This window comes from Phoca vitulina, unplaced genomic scaffold, assembly GCF_004348235.1.
Source record: "Phoca vitulina isolate PV1807 unplaced genomic scaffold, GSC_HSeal_1.0 scaffold7, whole genome shotgun sequence".
NCBI lineage: Eukaryota > Metazoa > Chordata > Mammalia > Carnivora > Phocidae > Phoca > Phoca vitulina.
This window is the reverse complement of record NW_022589710.1, coordinates 14,132,547-14,151,858: the sequence shown is the minus strand read 5'-3', so window position 1 is coordinate 14,151,858 and position 19,312 is coordinate 14,132,547.

Genomic DNA, 19,312 nt, shown 5'->3' with positions numbered 1-19,312 from the left:
TGTTTCTCAGAGTCCATAGTCTCTCATGGTTCGTCTCCCCCTCCCATTCCCCTCCTTCATTTTTCCCTTCCTGCTATCTTCTTCTTTCTTTCTTTTTTTTTTTAACATATAATGTATTACTTGTTTCAGAGGTACAGGTCTGTGATTCAACAGTCTTACACAATTCACAGTGCTCACCATAGCACAAAATTAAGCTATATTTTAATTTAGAACAACTTTAGATTTGCAGAGAAGTTGCAGAGATAGTACAGCAAGTTCTTTTTTTTAAGGTTTATTGATTTATTTTAGAGAGGTGTGGAGGGGCAGAGGGAGAGGAAGAGAGAAATCCAAGCCTACTGTGCGCTGAGCACGGAGCCCAACACGGCTTGATCTCATGATCCTGAGATCAGGAAATGAGCCAAAAACCAAGCCTGGGCACTTAACAGACTGCACCACCCCAGGTGCCCCTAGTGAATTCTTATACATAATTCCTTTTCCCCTATTTTCCTCATTGTCAGCATCTTACATTACCATGGTACACTTGTCAAAAGGAAAAAACCTATTGGCAGGTTACTAACTCTAGGCTTTATTTGAATTTCATCAGTTTGTCCATTAATGTCCTCTTTTTGTTTTGGGATCCAGTCTAGTGTACTACATTGCATTAGTTGGTCTGTCTCTGAGTTTCCTCTGCTCTGTGAGTTTCTTGACCTTTCCTTGTTTTTCCTGACCTTGACAGTCTTGAGGAGTACTGGTCACGTATCCTGCAGCATGTCCCCCACTCTGATTTTGTCTGATGTTTTTCTCATGATTAGAACGGAGTTATGGGTTTTGGGAAAGAATGCCATGGAGGGGAAGTGCGCTTCTCCTTACATCACTTCAGAGGGTACAGGACATCTGCCTGAAGGCATCCTGTGATGTTAACCTTTGTCAGTCGGCTAAGGTGGTGTTTGCCAGGTTTCTCCTACTCTATTCTATGCAAGCAAATCACTTAGCGTAGCCCACCCTCAGGGAAGGAGGGCTAGGAATTAAAATGGTGCTCTGAGAGGGGGCAGTATCTACCTGTATTATTTAGAATTCTTCTACAAAGAATACTTGTCTCTTCTTTCCCATCAGCCTTTGTTTGCACTAAGAATACATCAGATTTCTCTTCTCTGAGAGTCCCTTAGGCCGTATTTCCAGGTTTTTGTGTTCTTATTTGCAAGTGATTTCTTCCTGTTGATTGTCCTTACTCCAGGCGTGTTTCTCATTAGTGCTTCCTACCTTCTTTGGAACTTCCTTCCCTTCCGGCTCAGCTCTTTCTCTAGTCTGCGGCCCTAATCGAATGTCTGGGCACTGTTACACATGGCAGGCTGTCTCCATCTTCACGGGGCTGCCCTCTGCCTTCTCTTTACCACTGGGATATCTGTAGGTATTTTCCCTGTGTCTTTGCTCCTACTCTGAACAATTCCATCCTGGACAGAAGATTCTCTTCTGACCAAGCTCACCTAGCGTTGCCCCGCCATGGTGTTTTGTGTTTTTCCTCCAGCTGTTGTTTTTCTCTAACTCCTCTGTTTTCCTTCCCTCTCCACCCACTCTACCCTCTGGAAATCGATGTGTTTATTTTCTCCTCTTTCCTCTTTTCTCCTGCCCCAAGATGTCTCCTTGAATTCGTTGCAGGTAGATGTTACCTGCTCAGTTGTTGGACACCCCTTTTCATCATGGTGACCTGGCCCCCATACAGTGCTGCCTGTTTCCCTTTCTGCTTACTGGGTTTCAGGTGTAGGCTTCTTTTTCTACACACAGCTTATCCACAGTTTACTTTGAATGACAGTTTTGTTCTTTTCTCCATATGGCAAAACACATAATAATGATAATAATAATTCTCTCAGCCAAAGTTGCTATCATTTATTGAACATCCAGCCTGTGCCAAGCACTGTGCTATTTGCTTTATATTCATAGACTTTCACAAGATATTGTTATCATATCCATTTTATACATGGGGAAGCTAGACTCAGAAGGGTAATTAACTTGCCAGGTTCACAGTGCTAATTTTAGAATTCCAAAGCCATTTTTCCTTACCATGTAATTCTGAGTCCTTCAATCATTATGCAGATTAATCTTAAGTTTCTCTATAGCACATCTTGGCTCTGTGGATAGCATTTGAATTTTTGATGATGTTTAAATTAAAAGCACCCCACTTTGTGGGTAAACATATCTCCTCTTGCTCTAAAATGTGAAGCTCCCATCAAAACACTGACCTTGAATAATAATGAATGACTATGTCTTACATAATCCTCTTAACAACTCTGTGGTAGGTACAGTATTATCCCCATTATATACATAGAAAATTGATTTTAAACAATTTTACCAATTTGCTCAATCTAATTATGTAAACAAGTTAGTGGCCAAACTGAAATTTGAACTCAGGTAATCTAACTTGAAGGCCACCCTCTTAACTAACTCTCCATATATTGCAATGTTTCTAGGGGCTCGCCCTAGCTATTATTAGCTATTAGCTTGTATTGCTCCCCATTAGTTACCTGTGCATACATTATCTGTTCCCTTACTCTTTCATCCATACTCTTAACTGAGATTTATCATGTGGGAAATAAAATTTTGAGTGGGTCTCCAAGGTTAAATGAAGCATTTCCTTTAGAAATCATCAGTTAACATATTCTCAGACTATGATATCATATTTATCTCCAGACCATTGAGAACAGTTAGTCATAATGGAACATTAAGAGTTTAAACAGGTATTAGTCACAAAAGAAAAGAGATCATAGCATCCTGCTTCAATTCACAGATTGTGGGCAATAGAAAATAGTCCCGTTAAGCGCTACAGATTCATTTCTAAGTGATATGGTCTTACAGATTTCCAAGTGTTGGTAATTTATAGTATGCTCTCTCTTGTCAAGCATTTTGAAATTTCATTACTGCAAGCTTTAAAGGATGCTCAAATACTTCCATTTGTTCAGAATATCACTGTGTTCAACATCAGGTATAATTGAGCCAAGGATTAGAACTTGAAAATCTTTGGGATTACAGAGATATTCGTTATTAAAGAATTTATTATAATGGGATTTAACCTGTTACAACTAATTAGTGCAGGTATTCTAAGTGGAGCAGAAGCTTGACAATTATTCAACAATTTCAGTAACATGGAAAGCCATCCATATACAAAAAATAAATCCACTTAGATTCCAAAAGAAGTACAGTGAATTAGAGAATTTGAAAAAATAAAAATCTGCAGAAGGTGGTTGAATATGTTTTCCAGCGGTTTGCTCTTGAACTGCTACATTTATGTTATGTAATAGAAAAAAAGATAATGACAAAATGACTGAAATATAAAGTGTAGGCAGTACATTGCTCTCCAAAAACCTTCTGAATGATCACTCTTACATCAAAAAAAAAAATGAAGGCCTCAGACTCTCCATCCTCAGCTTTTAGCTCTTCCACTACAGTGAAATATGCCAGTTATCTTTATATCAGGCTCTGCATACTCTTCTCTTCAAGTCCCTTGAATCTAGGATAGTGCTGCTCAAGTACCATTCCATGATACAAAAATTATAATTTCTGGAAATAGACAAGGCAGCATTTAACTCCCAGACTATTCTTTCCAATGATTCCATTACTACCAATGACCTCATTACTATCAACGGCAGCCATGTGTCTCCTAGTTACCAAGAGATGCAAAAGATTTATGTTGTTATTTTTTGAATTATGATTACACACACATGGTATGAAATCCAAGGAGTAAAAGCCATCTACATTACAGTGGAACTCTTCCCACCTTGGCCCTTTGTGCTGGTTTCCCTCCAGAGGCAGCCACTGTTTCCAGTTTCTTGTGTGTGCTTCAAGGTACTCTGTTCTTTTCTGCAAGTTGTAGCATTTCAAACCCAGGGCTGCAGCAGCCCTTCTGAAACAAATTAACAGCTTTATGGAGGCACAATTTATGCATCTATAATTCATCTATTTTTAAGGGAGCATTTAATGATGGTTAGTAAGTTTAGAGTCCTGCAACCATTGCCCCAGTCCCATTTGCAAAACATTTACATCACTCATAAAGACCCCTGTGACCATGTGCCATTATTCTCTGTTCCCACCCCAGCCTCAGGAAGCCACTAATCTACTTTCCCTCTCTATAGACTGCCTTTTCTGGACATTTTATATAAATGCAGTCATATCATACCTGGTCTTTTGTGACAGGCTTCTTTCACTTAGTCCAGTGTTTTTAAGATTCATACACATTGTAGCATGTAATAGTACTTTATTTCTTGTTATTGCTGAGAAGTAGTCCATTGTATGTAGGTACTACATATGGTTTATCCATTAATTAATTTATGACTACTTGGCTTGTTTCCACTTTTTGACTATTATGAATAATATTGCTCTGAATGCTCATGCACGAGTCTTTGTGTGGACATACATTTTCATTTTTGTCCAGTAGATATGAAAGAGTAGAATTCCTGGGACGTGTGACAAATGTCTATGTTTACATGTCTACATTTTATGGAACAGCCAAGTTGTTTCCAAAATGCCTATCACACTTTTCATTCGCCCAAACAAGGAAAGGGTTAACACAGTTGGTCTGGATTGCTCAAAACCTGCACATTCCCAAGAAAGATCTGTTGTTAAAAATGACCCTTCGCTTGGCTTTTGGAAGTGAGCTCCAAGTTCTTGGAATATTCTGCCTGATATGGGTGTTTATGGATGCCTGCTACCTTGTGCCATGGATTTGATCAGATAGTTTATGTTACTGGTCTGATTTATGGAGAACATCTGCTTTTGCCCTGGGGGGCTGGAGTCTGAGTAGCTGAGATCAGTGGCAGAGATGTGGCATGCCTACATAGCTGATGCCCCCATTAAAGTCCTGGACACCAAGTCTCATATGAGCTTCTGTGGCTGATAGCACCTTGCATGTGTCGCCATACATCATTGCTGAAAGAATTACATGTGTCCACGTGACTCCACTGGGAAAGAACACCTGGAAACTTGTACCTGGTTTCTCCTGGACTTCGCCCATGTGTCTTTTCATTTTGCTGTTTTTAATCTGTATTCTTTTATTGTAATAAGCAGTAATCATGTGTATAATAGTTTTTCTTAGTCCTGTAAGTGCTGCTAGTGAATCATCAAGGTTGAAGATAGGTTTGGGGATCCCCAACAAATGGATTGTTCCCATTTTTCTATTTTGTGGTTCATTTTATTGTTATTTTGTAGGATCTTTATAGTAGATTAAGAAAATTAGCTCCTGTTTGTGATACGAATTATAAGTATTTTTTCTAATTTATGTTTTGTCTTTTGACTTTGTTTATAGTGTTTTATTCAATGCAAAAACTTCTTATTTTGTTGAGTCTAATTTATCATTTTAATGGCTTCTGTGTTCTATATCATAATTAGAAAGGTCTTTCCCAGCCTGATTTTATTAAAATTTTTTGTGTATTTCCTTTTAAATCTTTGATCCATCAAGAATCTATTTTGGTATAAGGTACGAGGTAGGGATCTAAATTAATTATTTTCAGTATGACTAACCATTATTCCAACATTACTTATTGACTAATTTATCTTTTCTCCACTAATTTGAAATGCCTCCTCTGTCATAGAGTAATTTTTAAATTGTATTTTGGCCTACTTTTGGAATTTCTTTTTGTTCCATTGATCTGTTTGACTATTCATGCCAAACTCTTAATATTTTATTTTATAATAAGTTTCAGCATTTGAAAGGCTAGTTCTCTCTCTCCTCAGCTTATTACTTTTCTGTTTCAGATGTGTCCTGATTTTATTCCTACTTTTTAGTTTTTGTTTTAATTTTAACTTTTACTTGCATAGATCCAAAACACATTCTATTGGCATTATGATTTAAATTGTTTTAAATTTATAGATTCACCCACCAAGATATTGAATCTTTCTATTTGAATCAACGGTTTACTTTTCATCTGTGCAGATTTTTTTTTTTTTTCCGGAGGTGTTTTAGATTTTATTTCATACAGCACTTGAACATCTTTAGCTAAGTTTATTTCCATCTCCTTTGTTGTCTTGTCTTATCCTTCCACAGTGCAGGTAAATTCTGCATTGTGTCCTTGATTTATAGAAGCAATTGCTTTATTTAGGTTTTCTTTTCTTGACCAGATACTTGGTTGTCCATCTAATGTATGGAAATATTATTCTAGAAAGTGTTCTTCTTTTGTAATTTTTTGTTTCTTCACTCATTTCCCCCCCTCAAAGGATATTTATATAGATTCTGTTCTACTCTTGAATGAGATGGTTTCTCACTGGAAGAGCTATTTTCAGGAGCATTATTGAAAAGTGTGTGGGGAAGGGACCTGTGACATCAGGTTTGGTGTGTGGTAGGTTTTTTTGAACTTTTTTTTTTTTTTAAAGATTTTATTTATTTATTTGAGAGAGAGAGAATGAGAAAGAGAGAACAAATGAGAGGGGATAGGGTCAGAGGGCGAAGCAGACTCCCTGCCGAGCAGGGAGCCCGATGCGGGACTCGATCCAGGGACTCCAGGATCATGACCTGAGCCGAAGGCAGTCACTTAACCAACTGAGCCACCCAGGCGCCCCACTGAGCCACCCAGGCGCCCCGGTTTTTTTGAACTTTTATCTTTTCCCACAACAACTAAGATGATTTCAGGGCTGCTAACAATGCAGAATATTTCCCCTTCATTTGGGCTCTGTGACAGTGTCTTACAAATATGGTTTATCTGTGCAATTCATCATTTCCTACATCTCAGCTCACTGCTACGTCTTTCTTAATAACTTGGCCCAATGACTCCTGCTGCCAGTGCACACACATGTTCTTATTGTACTATTGTCTTGGATTACTGTGGGCAATTGTGCTTTGCCATATTTTTCCGAGACCTACAATGTGGTCATCCTCTCTCAGCATCTTCCCATAATCCTATTTGACCTTCCTCCTATAGTATGATCTAGAATTCCTGGCTTGGTCAACTTTCAGAGAACGTGCTTGTGGCTTTTATTTGATTTCCAAAAGGAAAAGTAAAAATTGTCACCTTAATTTCACAATTTAAAAGTGGAAAGTCTACTTGCTCTATGAAAGTGGAGTTGTAATGCTTTACTAATGTTTAGATATGTTACATGTTTGTTCTTTTTGGGTTGGAGAGGGTAAGAATTGAGGTAGAATTTGTGCTGTCTTCTGAGTTCCCTTTAATGATCCAGGGACACTCAGGTCTTTTTCTGGCAGGGAGCCCCTCTCCCTTGAATGTTTCTAAATCTGAAAGCATAAAACTTTTCTTTCTTCCCCTTCCTCAGGTTATTCATCCAAGCTCTCTTTAGCTTATGAGAAAAACTGCAATAAGTTACCTTAATCTACTTCCTCTCTGGACCCTAAGGCTGCCATCTCTAACCTTTGACCATTCATAAGCAACCCATGTCCATCTCTCACAACACATAGCACACTTAACCTATCATCTGAGGTATCTGAAAACCCCTGGGCTCTGGTTCCTTAGGGTGATTGTTCTTAAAGTGGCACGTGTCAATTTTATCACATTGTTTGTCAAAGCATGTCAGGTGACTAGTCTGTATTTTAATGGGGGAGGTACTACAACCCTCCCCCAGGAAAAAGAAGGGAAGACAGATATTGGTGAGTAGTCATACAATATGGCATTTTAACTAGCTCTTGTGGAATACTTGCTATGTACTGAATATTTTCAAGGATATTTCACAAAGAATTTTAATATTCTAAGGGGGAAATCAAACTCCAAAGTGCAGGATTATATTACCTCTGAGGTTCCACACAGTACTGAAGTTTTCTGAATTATTTTGATTAATTATATCAGAATATTTGCCTAGTTTAAGTACACTTATAGAACAAGTTTGACAGAAAAGGGCCAATAATATTTTACAAGGTGGTTCACTTTAAGGGAGAGTAGAAATGGGGGGGGGAGGGGATGCCACAGCCAGATGTTGGCTGTCCCTCATCCTCTGGCTTCTCCATCCACACGTGCTGCCTATTTTATCCTCTGTTGACCCTAACTGAGAATCTATCACTTCTAGTCTCCTCCCCAGTAACCTATAATCCTGTAGTAGTCCATTTGGGCGGCTATAACAAAATAACACAGACTGTGTATCTTATAAACAACAGAACTTTATTTTTCACAGTTCTGGAGGCGGAGAAATCCAAGATCAAGATGCCAGCATGATCATATTCTGGTGAGGGCCCTCTTCCTAGTTCATAGCACCTTCTTGCTATGTCCTCAAGTGGCTAGGGGGCTCTGTGGGGCCTCTTCTGCAACAGCATTAATGCCTCATGACATAGGCACCTCCCAAAGGCCCTACCTCCTAATACCATGACATTGGGCATTAGGATTTCAACATGTGCATTTGGTGGGAGGATATAAAAATTCAGGCCAAAGCATTTCAAAAACCTTTTTGAGTTTTATAGTAAATTTTCTTGAAGGAAGCAGAAGAGGGTGGTTACATTATACCCTTCACCCAACCAATTGGATAACTCCTAACACGCATTTCGTTTCTCCAGGGGTCTTTTTGGAGCTTCATTCTCTGGCCATTTCATTGCTCAGAATCCAAGCTTGGTAGCTCTCTATCTTTCCTTCTTTATCTCAGTTTTCCCTTTTCCCTCTCAGGAACAATATTTTCTCTCTTTGCCTTATGCATAGGATATTAACAATCCTTGGCTGCTATAGTTCCCCACACTTGGAGCTTTACCCTCCCAATGACTCCCCAAAGTATTTCCTCCTAACACAAACAGTGGCTCCCTAGCAAGTGTTTGGTGAATAATCTCTTGTATCCCTATTGCATGAGTGTAGGGATGCTCTGGGAAGCACACGAGAGGAGAAGGACTGGATGAAGAAGTTGAGACAAGATCAAATGTAATTGCAGAGGTGTCCATGCCCACCCTAACATGTCAAGAAGCATGTACATTTTCCATTAGCCCTACCAGACCCCCATGTATTCAGATACAAGTTCATATGGTAATTGAATGTTTTAATATTTTTGTGGTAAAATCTCAATTAGAAAGAGCAAGAGGCTTTAGAGCTGAACATACCTGGGCTCAAACCTCAGCTCCACCAAAAAAAAAAAAAAAAAAAAGGAATAATACACATGTCATCATGTAAGTATTAAAAGATGAAGTATAAAAAGCACCTAGAAAAATGTTTGGCCCTAAGTAGATGCTCACTAAGTAGTCTTTGTTGTTATTTTCACATTTATAAAAAGAAGAAATAACTGTTTTTCTCTACTGACATTTTTTTAAATCTTTTTTCATCACTAGTAGATAAGATATATCCCAAGACATTCATTAAATAAATTAAATTCTCAGTCTTCCTAGGTAAAATGACTATAGGAACTTTATTCCCTCAACTCAACATAATAATTAAGTCTTGTTTTTTTTTTAGTCACCATACAATACATCATTAGTTTTTGATGTGGTGATCCTGGATCCATTGTTTTCGTGTAACACCCAGTGCTCCATGCAGTATGTGCCCTCCTTAATAAGTCTTGTTTTTAAAGGCTTTGACAGTTCCACCATGAGGGCAGCAGAGCCATTCTCACCATCGATCACCATCAAAAAATGATAGATGATTAATTCATAGGTTGTGGTTTTTATAAAAATAACACCTAACAGTGGAATTGAAATAATTTTCATATAACACTGTATCTGTCCTTCGACATTCATAACTGTCCCTTGAGGTAAGGGGAGTTCATGTGGTTTTCTCCAGCATGGGTAGGGAAACCAAGGCTCAGGCATATGGGTAAAGGCCTTTGGAATCTGAATCCTGGGCCTTTTTTCTACGTTGTAAAAATTTGATTAAATGAAATAATGAATGTGAAAAGCTTCTTAAGTTATAAAAGTATTGTGAAAATATAAGTAGTTATGATTCTATCTTGGGGTGATAATCTAATAAATCCTAGAACCTGAAACTTGCCATTTCTAGTTCAAACCAGAGCATTTAATTCCATTGCCAAAAGCTTCAGAAGGTTGAGCTCTTCCCAAACTACGTTTATTTTGATAATTATTCTAAACTAAGGATCTACCTTTCCTCTAGGTCTCTGTAATGAGGTGGGGGTTAAAAGAGCTCTGGCCTTCAACACCTTCTCTGAAGGCTTTGGGGAAGTGGGTTATCCAAGACCAGGTCCTCAACAGGAATCAGCTAAAAGCTTTGTAAACAGAAAGCACATCCAGCCTAAACTTTTGGTGCGGAATACAGAATTGGACACTGGAATCCTATGGATCACCAGGTCTTTTCTCCATAATGCCCGCTGTTCGGAGTGGAATTTAAGAACCTTCCAATTCATGTTGTAAGTGCCCTGCTGCACTCCTTTCAACTGTGCGATCCACGCATCTCCCTATGTATTCATTATTCTTCTGATACTCAGGTTGACACAGTAGTTCCATCTCCAGAGTTACAGTCACTAGGAACCACTGAGTGTTAAGGCATTTCTTTTTTTTTTTTTTTGAAAGTAACTTGCAAGTTTATTTCATATCATTGCTTCAGTGAACTTTTTGTAAGTCTACTGTTTCTATAGAATTCCTGGAAAATACAAGATGCCTGTTTTCCCTTTAGCTAAAAGTGTACTCATTTCATTTGTGGAAAGAATCTAGATTATCTCTGGGTGGATTTAATCAGCCTTGTATTTCAGAGGATAGACTACTTTATAATCTTCGGGGAATATATTTACATATAGATTTTTAATAAAAATCTCCAGTTCCTTTCCACCACTAGACATTTTGAATAATTCTCAGTATTTTTCCTATTGACAAAATTGAAGGATCCAATTTAACTTAAAAAGAAATCTGATGAAACCAACTTAAAGACATAAAAGCTCAACATTGATATATGTCTGCCAACTTAAATATAGTCTTAGCTTTAAAAATTCAAGAGTTTTAAAAGCATTTTTTTTTTCTTTTCTATCATGTAGTAGAGGTGGTGAATGGTAAAAGTTTTCCTGAACTACTGACAAGACTGACTGAATTTTCCTCGCTACACATTCTACTGCAGTCCCCAGCAGTGAAGTAGGTGCTGTTGCTATTTCTTTTCCCATGTCTGAGACACAAGAGCGGAAGAGAAAAGGTCATTAGAGTCGAAAAGAACCGGGTGCCATCACACTGCTGCCTCTTTATATCCCTCATGCAGTTCACATAAGTTTAGAAACTGCCTCTAACCTTCAGGGGGAAACAGATTTTCCAACTTCTGCATTATAAGGGGATTATAAGTAAGACTGCTTGGTAACACTTCTGAGCTGAATTGTGCCCCAGCCCTGGCAAATTGCTATGTTGAAGTCCTAACCCCTCATATCTCAGAACGTGACTGTATTTGAAGAGGGATTTTTAAAGAGAAAATTAAGTCAGTAGAGTGGGCCTTCAGCCAATATGACAAGTGTCCTTTGAAGAAGAGGACGTTAGGACACGGATGGACAGAGATGGATGACCATATGAAGACATAGGGAGAAGGTGGCCATCTACAAGCCATACAGGCCTCAGAAGAAATCAACCTACTAACACTAATCTTGGACTTCTAGCCTCCCAATTGTGAGAAAATAAATTTTTGTTGTTTAGGCCACCCAGTCTGTGGTACTTTGTTATGGCAACCCTAGCAAACTAACACAGTAAAACTAAACACATAGACATACATAAACACACACACACACACACACACACACACGCACGCACGTTACTTTAGAGTCCATAAGCAGAGTTCCCAGAAATAGCAGGCCATTGATTCTATTATTACTCCTGGCGTCTCTCCCACCAAAAGCTGAAAGGTGCTATTCTCTGTAATCCACTGGCCAAAGGGCTGCAGAAGGGACAAAGATTAAAATGTCAGCTCTTACCATGTGATCTCAAGGAGATGACAAGCCCTTTGATTCTTTGTCTTCTCCCCTACATCCCTCCTGGGATGACAACGCACAGACTTGGAAGCTATTTATACTTATGATTATTATGAGGATTATATGAGTGTGTGTGTGTGTGTGTGTGTGAGATATAGTAGCTCAAGATACATAGTAAGCTTTATGTAAATACTTGCCTTGTTGTTATTTTCATCATCATAGGCTTCTTGAAAGAATTTAATAAGTCAAAAATATGTAAACCATAGCTCTTGCAATATTACAGGTGTCCAATAAATGAAAGCTGATACATTGACATCGTAGTTAAGAATACAAGCTTTTGAATCAGCAAATCTAGATTATAACTCTGGCTCTTTTTGTTTCTTCCCTCCCTCTCTCCTTCCCTCCCCTCAAAGACCGCTTCTCTCATGGTCTTTCCATCTCAGTTAATGGTGACTCCACTCTTCTCATTCCTCGGGTTAAATGTCTTGTGATCTTTTTTAAAAAAAAGATTTTATTTATTTAAGAGAGAGAGAGATAGAGGGAGAGCACAGAGGGAGAGTGACAGGGAGAAGCAGACTCCCAGGACCCCAAGATCATGACCGGAGCAGAAGGCAGATGCCCAACCTACTGAGCCACCCCAGGCGCCCACATGTCTTGTGACCCTTGATCATTCTTTCCTTTCAAGCCTTACAATCTGCCATCAAATCCTGTTGGTTCAACCTTCAAAATATGTCCAGAAATGAAACACTTTTCACACCCCCTCCCCTGCTGCTAACACTACGGTCCAAAGCATCCTACATAGTTCTGTTTCTTCACTTTCTCCCCTTCAGTTTGTTCTGAACACAGCAGCAAGAATCCTTTAAAAATGTCATTCTTCTGCTCAAAACCCTTCAAAGGCTCCTTAAGGTAAGGACCAAACTTACTATGACCTGCCTACTAGGCTTTATATAACTTACCTGCTCACCTAACCCCACATTACCTATCTGACCTCATTTCCTACTTCTTCCCCCTTCCTCTCTCCAGTTGGGCAACACTGACCTCATTAGCTGTTTTTGAACAGCAGGAATGTTTTTCTCTCAGATAACTCCATACTTCTCTTTTTCACCACCCTCAGGTTGCAGTTTCCCTGAGAACCCTATTTAAATTTGCAATCTTCACCCACTGTCTTTATCCTCATCTTCCTAGATCATTTTTTCATAGATTTATCATCTAAAATATTATTTTATTTTTAACCTTGTTAATTATCTATTATCCTCCACTAGAATATAAGTTCCTCAAGAGAAAGGACTGTTATCTTTTGTGTTAACTGCTGTATTGTTAGTGTTTGGAGAATCCCCAGCTGATACATAATATGTGCTTAATAAACATGTTTAATAAATGAATAAAAAGATTATCTTAAGTAAGATACCAATAAGATGAATAAACCAGTGTTTAGACATACTAAGAAAGATTAAGAGGCAGACAAGAGAAGAATTTTAGGAAATTTAAGGATCTTAAGAAACTCAGCATTGGATTTTATTATTTTTATACATTCTGACACATGTCAGTAGTTCATAAAAGCCCATAAAAGCCAATGAGCTTTTATGAGTTATACTGGAATGTCAATATATAAAAGTTTTATGGCTCAACAAGATACTTAGTTATCTTTCTCTGAGGAACTTTCTTCTGTTTTTACCATTTGTAATCAGAAAATCTCCATATATTTCACCTCACATATGTAAATAGCAATAGTAATAATAGAATCCATTAATTGGACACAGTATATTCAAGAAATACATTATCTTATTAGATCATTTCAAAGATATTTAACGTACTTCCAATTTCAGAAATGAATGGAAAATCTGGGATCCATATACAGATTTGGAATCCATATTTAAGACTAACTCCAAATCCTGGTTTTATCAGTACTCTGATGTACCATCTAGTTAGTAGTAGTTATTCCCTTGGGAAATGTATAATGTGTTCATCGTTGTTTGAAATAAAATCCCTAGGAAATAATTTTTATAGCAAGGGTATATTTAATAGGAAGTTTTACATTTATTTTTGGAAACTATTAACTCTTTCTTGCCTAATTTGGGTATAAGTCAATAGACGAAGGCCAACTGTGGGTCTGGTTTAAGACCAGAATGCTTCCCATAAATGTTTCTACATCCCCCTTCCCTAACTGTTCAAAATTGATTATAAAATAATTTAATAAGACATAGGATTCCAAAGGCTTTGGATAATCAAGAATTCTGCTGGCCTGGGGTGCCTGGGTGGCTCAGTCAGTTAAGCATCTGCCTTCGGCCCAGGTCATGATCCCAGAGTGCTGGGATTGAGCCCCACATGGGGCTCCTTGTTCAGCGGGAAGCCTGCTTCTCCCTCTCCCTCTGCCCCTCCCCCTGCTTGTGCTCTGTCTCTCTCTCTCAAATAGATAAATAAAATCTTAAAAAAAAAAAAAAAGAGAATTCGGCTGGCCTTTGTCCTTGGTTCCTGGGAGTTGACCTCTAAGCCCTTGGAATTTCTGAAGTAATACAAGTTTCTTTGTTAATTATGGTGGGTCTATAGATGGTTTATGTTAACTAGATGACTCAGAATGGAGACTGACCCTTCCAGAAAGACCAATCATGTTATTGGAGGATTGGAGTTTTGATCCACATGATACTAGGCCAATCTCCAGGGAGGGGAGAAGGAGTGGATATTGAATTCAACCTTGGGGCCAATGATTCAATCTGTCATGCCTGTATAATGGAATCCCAGGTGAGCTTCTTCAGTTGGTAATACTCTGCATATTGTCACACATTCATGTGCCAGGAGGGTAATGTGTCCTGACTCCCTGGGGAGATGACAGTGTAAGCTTCATGTTTGGGACTCTCCCATACCTCATGCTATGCAATCCTCTCTTTGGCTGGTTCTGATTTATATCCTCTTTCTATAATAAAACTCTAGTAGTAAGTATAATACCTTCTTGAGTTCCACTAGTCATATTAGTGAATTATTGATCTGAAGGGGTAGTAGAAAATCCCAAATCTGTAGCCAGCTGGTCAGAAGTGTGTATAGGCTGGGGACTTCTGACCTGTGGCTGATACCCGAAGTGAGAGCACTTTAGAGGAGGACTATGCCTTAGTCTGTGAAGTTTGGCCCTACTCTGGGTAATTGGTGTCAGAAGTCATTGCAGCTTGCTCTGCCTATCTCTATCCCTACCTCTATCCAAATAGTTAAATCTCTTTTAGTAGAAGTAACTCCTGGCTAAATATTGATGCTTTTTAATGCAAGAAGGCACTTCCCCTTTGTTAAGTGACAGATTCATTCACATGATTCATTTTGTGAGATAACTGCATTGTCACGGTCTCCTTGAAAAGATACAAAATGAGAGAGATCCAGTCATATCTTAAATATCTAAGGACTTTGCTTTGAATCTTTAAGTTAGTATAAAATAAGAAGTCTGATAAGAGGAAATTGTAACTCATGATCATTTCCAGAGGAGAATGAAAAAATAGATTGCTATGGATCCATTGAGAAAGTACAAAACTTAAAAGATCTCTGTGTGTTTCTAAAATATATTTGAATTTAAAATTTAATTAAATGACCATTCCTAAACAATGGTAAAAATATATCTGAACACACAACAATCTTAATCTGGAAGATTCTTTTGCATATATTTGATTAAATGTAGTACATTTAATATATTTTGATTAAGTGTATCTTTGAGAGCCTAAAACCAAAGAATCATATGCCTTCTTAATATTTTCTTTAAGGCCATTACAGTGGGAACAACAATCCCATTATTCTTCATTCAATTGTATCATTGACTCGCTACTTAAGAAGAAAGGGTAATATTTTACACTTCTTCCTTCTTGCTGTTTATATGGCAATGTCAGTGATTCTTAAATGTTACTATTTTATCTACATGACTTTATCAGACAAATAAAAGGGTATACAAACTTTTTTATTTTTAGAAGTCATTTTGAATTATGGGTTCTAGGTGATGGAGCCGTGACGCAGATAACTGAGATGAATCCTTGAGATGTCTTAGTTCCAGATGGAGTTATGCTGGAAGAGGCTCAGTTCAGCAGCCAAAGGTAATTTTACAAGCAGTTCATTTCTTACTGGCAATTAAAAAAGATGCCATTCAAAAACTAGACTAGCACTTATTACCCCCCTTCTACCTATTCCTCAATTTTCTTGCTCACAGGAGAAGCCTCAGAGCTTTTTGCCCGTGTAAACCCCAAAGAATCTACAACACCTAGCCTCTTTTTCTTTTCCTCCAGCTCCATAACCCTCTTCTTGATCTCTTAATAATGCATATCTCTTACCCTGTTAGTGAAAACACTTCCACTTTAAGAAAGGAGATGAACAGAAGGGTTGGGGAATTAGACTTGAGTTTTCACGGTGCTTTTTCAGATTGTTGTAGTGGGAGTGAGCCTGAATGAACACACTGATGTTCTTTCCTTCACATCTCATCTTTGGTGGAGGACAGAGTAAGAGCATTCCGTCTGTTCTAATGTACCCATTTTTATTGCAAAGTCCATATGAAGATATCTAATATTCTAAATCACATTATGCATAACGAGAACACTGGAGTGAGCCAACAGATTGCTGATATAATGATAAATGCACTTTTAGAAAGAACTGTATATTTACGAAGGTTTTTATGACACACTCAACTGATACATTGTCCCCATCACTGACAGGGGCACAGCTCAAAACAAGCCACTTTAGTAGGCATGCTAGTGACATTATTTCTGCATAAATGTTGAAATAAGCATTTAGATGGCCAGCTGACTAGCTTGCCTGCTGCTTGATTTTGTTAATTATTTTATGGGATGAAGCTATTAAATGAGAACATTTTGACAGGATAATATCCCTCAGTATGAAAGTAAATGCCTCAGGTTTGCCTTTTTTATAAATACCACGACATTTTATTCCAGCAGGGGAGATGGATGGCCCATTTCAAAATAGTTTCCCATTGTCATTACTCCTTTAATTAGACTAAATGGAACTGGTATTCAGCAGTTATAATGCTAGCCCTTTGACTTAATTATTGTTGTTTGCGGCTTTTTTTATCCCACCCAAGTAAACCACCTCCTCACCCACTGTCAGCACATTCTGTATTTTCCTCCCAGGTGATAGAAAATTTTATTCTTCCGTATTTCTGCCTGTTGTCTATTGCATTATTATTTTAATAAAACTTAACTAGATTTCATCTCTCTGAAGTTTATAGTTAGAAGGTTTCTGTTTTATCTTCACTAACATTAGCCTCTTTGTTAATTACTTGGTTCATTACAAAGAAGAGAGGCTTTGTTTGAGACTCCACACTTTTTGTTGTTTTTTGTTTATTTGTTTTTATATTCAGGGCACTTAAAGGGAACTTTACTATCCTGGTGTTCTCAGTTACCTGGTGAATTAGCATGCAGTTTGTTTACTAAGGATTGCTGGTATCTTCTGTAAATGCAGTCATTAGAATGTATTCTCTGCTACCTAATTGAGTGGAAATTGTACTCCTGGTTATTTTACAGTCTAAAGATTACATTTTAATGTAACTTGTAACATTGTTATTTCTGTTTTGTCCTTTTTTAGGGGGTGAAATTACTAGATATAATCTGTTCTGCCATGAGGGAAAACTGTTCTAGAACTCTGAGACAGCTGGTAAATGAACTTGTGAAATTTCAGAGGAATCCAAAATATCATTGTCATACAGTAGGGCTGAGTAACACAAACATCCTCAAGGTCTAGGTTATGGGTCTGGGTTGCCCAGAATACAGAAAAGACCCATTTACCTGATATTCACAAACCCAGTGCAGAACTTTTGATGTTGTATTTATATAGATAATTGTGTTTGAAAGAATAACCTTGAAGCAGTTTGAGTATTTGGGGAAAGAGCAAAGAAAGACTCAATTATTTTTTGTGAAATTTTTTAGGATTTTGTTTTATTATGTTCAAATTATTCAACTCACGTATTTACATATATACATACGATATAACATGTTTTATATACTAATTCTTAAGTAATGATATGACTGTGTCTCTCAGTCACTTGGGACAAATTAGTTTGCTATAATGAAAATGTCTGTAACCTGGAGTCTGAAATCAATCTGTTCTACTGAATTTTACACGTTAGCAGATGGCATTTAGAGTGAGTTCCTGTTTATTATGTACTTATGCTATGATAACTGTAACAATTAATTATTACTATTACTATGTATTTTAAGTTCTGATGAATATGAGCTAAACTCTAAAATAGTAGAGGACTCATTGACCTTGCATTAATTGATTCTTTGAATAGCAATTTCAGATAGGTACAAAATATGTCCACATACGTTGTTTTCTCTACTCTTATCCACATGTGATCAATCGCTGGCCTTTTTTAATGGCTAAGTAATATTGTAAGCGTTGATTTAATTAGCTCATACTATGCAATCACAAGCAGCTAGAATAAGCTGGTTGTATAGGAGAGACCAGCATCTTCAGGCTTCTCTGCTGTGTTTGGCATGTTGATGGGTTTCTTCTTTTGACTAGCTACCATCCTGGAGTGACAAGAAAGGATTCCCAGTTTATATATATTTATGTGTGTGTGTGTGTATGTGTGTGTACCTTTATGTGTTTTGCGGGGAGGGTCTCAGTATGATAAGTAGCTACTTTAAAAATATTGTTTCTATTTAACTAATCCTGAAACACAAGCACATTTTGAGAAATCTAATGAATAAATGATAAATAGTGTGCCACTGCAGGAAAAAGTGGCTTCCTCGTGAGGAACTGACATGTTAACCAGACCCAGGCAGCAAAATGTTAATTATTCATTTAACAGCTTTATCCTGAGTGGCAAAGAAGCATTTTGTGCTGAGTGACTAGATGAGTACAAAAAAGAAAGATTACCTATTCTGTTACACTTTTCTCCAAATTTTAAAGATTAGCTGTATTTGATGAAACTAAACTTGATTAATTTTAAAAAAATACCCATCTTTACCAGAAAAGAGTGATATCGTCCACTTGTCCTTAAAAATGAAAACTATGAAGACTAAAAGTAGTAGGATTGCCATGTGATGGGCCTCATGAGCAGACAGTAGATAAATGCTTACTGAATGACTGAGCTTGCTTGCGGGCACCCGCTTTGTTCAGCCGTTGTTAATAGCGTCGTCCGACAGGTGCCAAACTCACATGCCCTAGGCTTCATTATGTTTTTCTCTGAGGGAGGTAGTCTTTACTGTGGCTGATTTAATTGGTATATCATCTTACTCCTTGTAATTTTAGGATCTGTACTAACTTGGTCAGGGAGTAAAATAAGTCCATTTTCGCTTAAGCCATGAGAAAAAGAATTTTCTAATTCAATTTAAAGTGTACCTTTTATCCTCTGAGGGTAGCTCAAGAGCTCTGCCTTCCTGCATCACCTCACTCCAGCCCTTTGCTACCCCACGATCCTGACTGCTTCATTACAGTGGGTGGAGGATCCCAAGAGGTCGAGGATAGTTCCTATTCACACAAGACCAGCTCAGATGTGAACTCCACTTGAGGAGGTGTCACAGGATAAATACACAGGTCTGCTTTGGTTAGAAGCTGGTGCAGGCTT